Below are 6571 nucleotides of genomic sequence, written 5' to 3' on the forward strand. Positions count from 1 at the left end.
TGTTTGGTGATTTTGTAAGCCTATCATTTTGACCCTTCACACTGATATCAGCTCAAGAAAGTTCACTTTCTCAGTAGTACACTGTTCATCTCACTTAGACTACACTATTGACAAAGGGCACCTAAAAGCAGGGAACAGTAACTGAGGTTTGAACCTTCAAAAGTGGCCAAAATGAAAAGGGTTGGGGTTCTTAAAAGTATTGTTTAAGGTATGTTTAACTGAAATTATGCAAGAAGTTTTACCTGCAAGTAAATGTATTATTTATTTATACATTTAGATTTACAGACAGAAAAATACAGAAATATAGGTCTCTCTACACAGCCAAGGCTGCTTTGTGCCTGCTCAAAATTCTGTCTAAATATGTAATGCATGACAAAATACTATTGTAATTTATAGTAAATACTAGTGTTTTGAACCATACTATAGTAAAGTGTATTATACCGTGTATATTGTAGTATTTACAGCACTTTGTTAATGTATGTTACAGCATACTGTAGTATTAACTATAGTGAACTGATAAACTTTAATAAATGCTGTAGTATACCTTAGGTTTTACTAGAGGAAACTGTAGTGTATTGTAGTAAAATAGTCCCTATAGTTGAAGAAAACTTAGTACAGTATTAGGTAAAGTAATTTGATCATATAGTTGTTATAACTACCACAGCAACTATAGAATTACCACAACAAATTAATTCAAGTACATATATAAAATCACTGTAAATACTTCTCTGAAGCACAAAAATGATCAACTCAAGACAAAGTGCTGTAATTATTTAGTGGAAATTTACAACACCCATCTTAACGAATGGCAGCACTCGCATGTTAGGCCTACATCATGCTGATTTTAATAGTTGCATTCTAAACTAGTTAAGTTCTTGTTTTATTTTGTATTTTAGTGATCTTTACAAAAGCTGGCAGAATATGAAAGCTATGTTGCCTTGGAAAATGTAATGGAGAGATCACATCATACCTCATAAACTTCACAGGCAGTTCTAACCTGAGCCAAAGCGGTTATAAAGGTGTGACGAATAAACACGATCTAAGAATGTCAGAGCAACATGTAGCCTAGGTTTCATTCTCAAAATCAGATTCCATATAGTGGGCTGAAAATTAATAGTGCACATTTAATCTCAAATGTGTGGTTTAATTATTGTAACTCATTACAATCCATATATCCTACTTTATATGTTTTATTTCTGAGTTCTTCATATATATAAACGTGCACGATTTTCTGTTATTGAACCCCACCTGTGAACATATAATGCATATTCTGCATATAATATTTTTTCTTCTCTACCTGTTTGTAATAGCTCCTTGAATTCTGGTATTTCTCTCCTCCTCTTCCTCTGTTCTCCTGTCTGTCACCCAGCCTCCCAGCTTTGCCCTGCCACTTGCTGATCTGGGTGATATGTTGCCTTGCGAAGACAGGAAATGAAACCTTTCATTCCTCCCCAGTTGCAGCCTTTTTATCAAAAGCAACTGGGTTTCTTCATTGCAGCCTACTGCCTAATGAACTCATTTTGTGCGCATAGAATGCCTTCTTATCTCAACAAATACACACACGCACACCCTTTCCATCTTCTCCTTTCTCTGATTCTCAATACACTGTTAGTATAATTGTTTCCATAAGGCTGAGAACTTTAACTTCCACCCACCTTCTTCATAGCCTTAAGTGCTGAGAGTAAAGACACATATAGGCTACAAACTAAAAGGTGAGGGGGAGATGATGGCAGTATCTCTGATGCCAAACGTTACCATATAAACATGCAAATAATCTAAATACATTGGAACATAAACTGATTAAGATAATATCTTGTATACATTTTTTTTAGAATAAACATTTCGATAGTTTACTTGTAAACAGTTTCACAACTGTTGCTCTGTCATCGTCTAGGAAGTGGCGCCATCTGGTGGAGTTAGTTTGATAGGCACAAACACATATGCTATTATCACTTTTCATTACCTTCTCATGTTTATTAATTTCATACATGCTAATTCATTAGACTTTCCCTAGTTTTTTTCGTTCTGGCGTGTGAGATATATTTTCACCGACTGAAGTTGATGTCATAGTGGAGAACTTGCATTATAAAAAGTCTCCATGAAATTAGCTGACAATTTAGGGAGATGTTTTCACACTTCCTCGTTCCAGTTGGATACGTATAACAAAACAAAAACAAAAAAAAGTATAATAATTTAGCCTACTATGACCCAAAGACAGTAAATTTAAAATCCATCTAGTGCGTGTCTCTATGCAAGAAAAGGCAATCAACCTCAGACGTCACACAGTGCTGCCATCTATCGGCTATGTCTGCAGTTACCCCTACTTGCTTCTCCTGATAACTTTACAGAAATAATGACAAGTAGATACAGAAAAGTACAAATAAATATAAAATGCACATCTGGCAATTTCGTTTTGTAATTTTGTTTGATTTGATCGTTTCTTGTTGAATCTTTAGACTTTAACAATCACGTGACTTCCAACAGGAGGGACTTTTGCGTGGCTTCTTCAGGACAGTCAAAGGGACAGTCCATCGAACTGGATGATCAAATAAAATCTCCTGCAAAATCATGGACCGACTTGCGACCGTCATTGGACAACAACATATAGGTAAACAAAAGCAGACATCGTGTTTTTTCGTCATAATAACATAAAAAAATTTAACTATCACAGACGCTCTAAGATGTAATTTGTCATCCTCGTGACTGCTCGCCTGTCATTAGCGTTCTAACCAGAATCAACGTTCTAAGAACGCATATTTACTTAATGAAATCATGCAAACTCATTTTAAAATATTTAATGAGTTTATGCCTCCACAGGTCTGACGGTGGGATTGAGTTTGATGATCATCGTCGTGATTATCGTCCTTGCGGCGGTTGTTTACACTCCACCGGGATCTACAACGCGCTGCTGGAGAAGAAGCAGGAGTGAAGAACAGCTCTCCCTCACTGCTAACAGAATTTCATGACCACTAACAGAAAAACACGTGAACTTTATGGATCTCAGTGTTGGAACCACTATGGGAACTTTTTATCCCTTAAAAAAAGACTTCCAAACAAATCACAGTTTCCAAAGACGTGGAAATTACTAAATTTGTGTACCAGTCATACAAATGTAAATCCTCCCCAGCAGTCTCTTTAAAATGATGTTTAAAATACTTATTAGGACTAACTGGAAAAACCATGGAAAAATCTTGGAAGTTCATTGGCAAAAAGATTATGGGAATCCATAATTATTAATTAATTGTGTCCCTGTTGAACTACTACTAAAGAACATTTTAAGCTAGAGCTGTGTTTACTTTCCCCAATTGTTACACATTTATTAATCATCCATTATTACATCTATTAAACGATATATAATTAACATGTGTATACTTTGTCAATGTTGATCTAATAATTTAGCCAAGAACATGAGCTCAATATCTACTCCTTAATGTGGTTAGATGCCATATTGAATTTAAGGTGGATGAAAATTAGGCTGTGAGGTCTTTGTAATGGCACGAGCTGTATAAAGTTTCTTAAGTTAAGAAATATTGAGATGGTCCTTACAGAGGGTGAGGTTGGATCCAGATCCTGTTCTTCCTTCCCACCTTACATTTACCTAAAACAAATCTGTCTCCACTCCCTGATTCCTAAACCTGTCTTCCACCTCCAGGATGGATCTTGTGTACTGCCGTAAAGGGTTACTGGAAATTTTCACAACTGTCTTATGAGTTTTCATTTACTGAAAGCTTTTTTTTTTCTCAGAAAGATGTTTCATCAGCTTCAATCCAAGTTCAATTACAAGTTCCAAGTTCAATTCCAGTAGACAACCATTACATGGACCAGTGCTCTGTGGAAAGGAAGAGAGTGCACTACTGCATATTTCTTTTTCATTTAGGCAACTAAAAATGCTGCTGCTGCTTCCTTTTATTTGCTCTCACATGGTGGCCACTGCAATTATTGTGCAATTTTGTGCTGAGATTAAACAGGATTTTTTTTAGGACTGATCACAAAATGATAAATTGAGTGCTCAATGCAGCTCAATATTTTTGAATATAGGTGGTTCAGCTTTATTTAGATTTCACTTTTTTTCCTCAAAGAGCAGTTTTTCTTGTTTTACCCCTCCAACCCCCTTTCAATCTCACGCGGCAAGCTCTCGGAGTCAAACTTTAATTCAAAGACTGCTGTTTATCTGTCTGTCTGTCCCCTAATCTCAATCTTGTCCTCCCTGCTCTGCCTTCTAATCCACAGAGAGACGGAGATACGGTCACTGACAGATGCAGACAGCATCATGCATGTGATAACAGACAGAATGTGAGACATGTCCATGCAGCAAAACAATATTAACATGGAGACACAGGAAACAATGTCTCTCTGTTTTTTTGTGGCAGTTTTTTTTTCCAGTTTTTGAAAAAAGAAAAACATCATGGTATGTGATTTTAACTGTATGGAGGAAATATAAGGAATAGTGATGCGTTAAATAACCATTAAGACATTCGACCACTGAAAGCAATAATGTTGTAAGATGAATCCATTTATCAATGTCAAAACACCCACAAAATACATGTTCCCCTCATTCCTCTTTATTGCGGTGTCTTATTGCTAATCAATATGTTTTGTATCTCCGGCTGAGTGCTTGTTTACTGTGACAGAATGCGTCTGCATTGGCTGTGTTTTTTTCCCCACAAGCTCTCTAAAGCAACAGCATGTTACATCTGCTGGGATGAAATGGGGGATGGAGCTCAGAGTGGATGTGGGTATTCAGTAATCTGTAACCCAGATATTTTAAAGGATTTGATCGTTTTTTCCTACATGCACCCCACCAGAGATGGTCTGCAGTAGTGTAGTATTTCTAAATATGATAAAGAAAGCTCTTGGATAAAACAATTAGCTCTAGACTTATGATAAAGCCCTGGAAATAGCACCCTCCTCCGTACAGATGCAGTCATATGACACATGGGTGACAGGGCGCTCTCACCAGATGCCGCCTGGCTGTGGAATTCTTTACTCATTTCAGCCAGGGATTCATGGATGCCGCCATTTTCAGAAGACCAAGACTTTCACATGTCTGTGCATTTTTTGTGCTGTATTGTTTTATGACTAATTGCTCACTTTATCAGTTTCTTTATTCTTCTTGTATTCTTGAAATTATTGATTTTTGCCACACATACTGACCAAAAACAACAACAACAAAAAGCAATTATAAAAACTAAAATTATTTAGTTTTATTTTATTTTATTGTTTTTATGTGTACTTTTATAGTTTAGGCATTTGAAAACATTCTTTTAGCTAAAAATAAATAGCCTTTCTTATTAACCCTTAATTTGTGCAGCACACTGACAAAAAATAAGCAGATACAATATATATATATATATATATATATATATATATATATATATATATATATATATATATATATATATATAATTTTAATATTTTTTCATCTGTATTTCTGTATATATTATTTTAGACATTTGAGAACAATCATCAGCTAAATAAATAAATAGGCCAAATAAACATATATCAGCTCAGATAAATTCTCCTTCATCAACATGTCTGAATTTGAATTTCAAACTCAAATTTAATTTTCGATTAACAGCCAGTTTTAGGTGAATTCTTTATTTGTGTAATTGCCATGTGGAGCCCAGGAGACTGTGAAAGACTGACAGCTGATAAACAGCCTTCCTCTTATTTGGGTGATGCAAATGTGTGGTGTGTGTAGTGTTGTCATCAGTTGTCTTGACTGCATGAGGAACAGGTTCCCCGTCTTAATGAGGATGATAGGGACTAACTGTAGCTCCCTCTGAAACATGACCTTAGCATCAGTCATCTAGGAGCGGATTGTTTACTGTCACCTTGAACACAGCTTCCTTAATGTTGCACTGAAGGTTATCATGTATTACTTAGAGTCCAAAGGTTTTAAATGAAGCTTTGAATAGTGTTACAATGAGATTACATATTAGATAAGATGTAGGTTTTCTGTTTTAGATGAGTTGACTGATAATACGGACATGACAGTTTTTTAGGTTAAGTATTTTAGGTTCATTGGTATAAGGGAAATGTATATTTTAGAAAATAAAATCTGCATGTCTCAAACTTTGATGTAATGTTTCAAATGCTTGTCTGCTATGAAGTAATGTAGCTCAGAAATAAATAAAAGCTTAAAAGTAGCACAGAAATACACACCAGGGTGTGTTGAAACAATAAAAGCAAAGTGTGCATAAATTATGTATAAATTTTGATTCAAAGTGCATTAATAAAATTAATGGCTCTATCTATCTATCTATCTATCTATCTATCTATCTATCTATCTATATATATATATATATATATATATATATATATATATATATATATATATATACTTTTAAACCTTTTTTTAGCTGATGATGTAACAACTCATTCAATTTTTACAACACTCTAGGTACCCATACAGTATGCTAATAATAAAATAATGAGGGGAAGATAGTTATGAACAGTTTTTTGAGCTGGCACTGAAAAAAAAGTTAAATTATTACGTCTTTCCATGGTAAGGCATCATTTAGCGTCATTTAAAAAAATTCAGAGAGAGATCAGATAACTAACAGGAGAG

At 34.9% G+C, this 6571-nt stretch overlaps 1 long non-coding RNA gene across 1 annotated transcript; it reads left to right on the forward strand.

Annotated features, from left to right (window-relative positions):
- The first annotated feature begins 2340 nt into the window (after positions 1-2340).
- Positions 2341-3361, forward strand: LOC127972794 (uncharacterized). The gene is made up of 2 exons (XR_008157153.1): positions 2341-2608; positions 2818-3361. It is a non-coding gene; the product is annotated as an uncharacterized LOC127972794 (long non-coding RNA).
- The last annotated feature ends 3210 nt before the right edge of the window (positions 3362-6571 follow it).

The sequence above is a fragment of the Carassius gibelio genome, chromosome B15, assembly GCF_023724105.1.
Source record: "Carassius gibelio isolate Cgi1373 ecotype wild population from Czech Republic chromosome B15, carGib1.2-hapl.c, whole genome shotgun sequence".
Lineage (NCBI taxonomy): Eukaryota > Metazoa > Chordata > Actinopteri > Cypriniformes > Cyprinidae > Carassius > Carassius gibelio.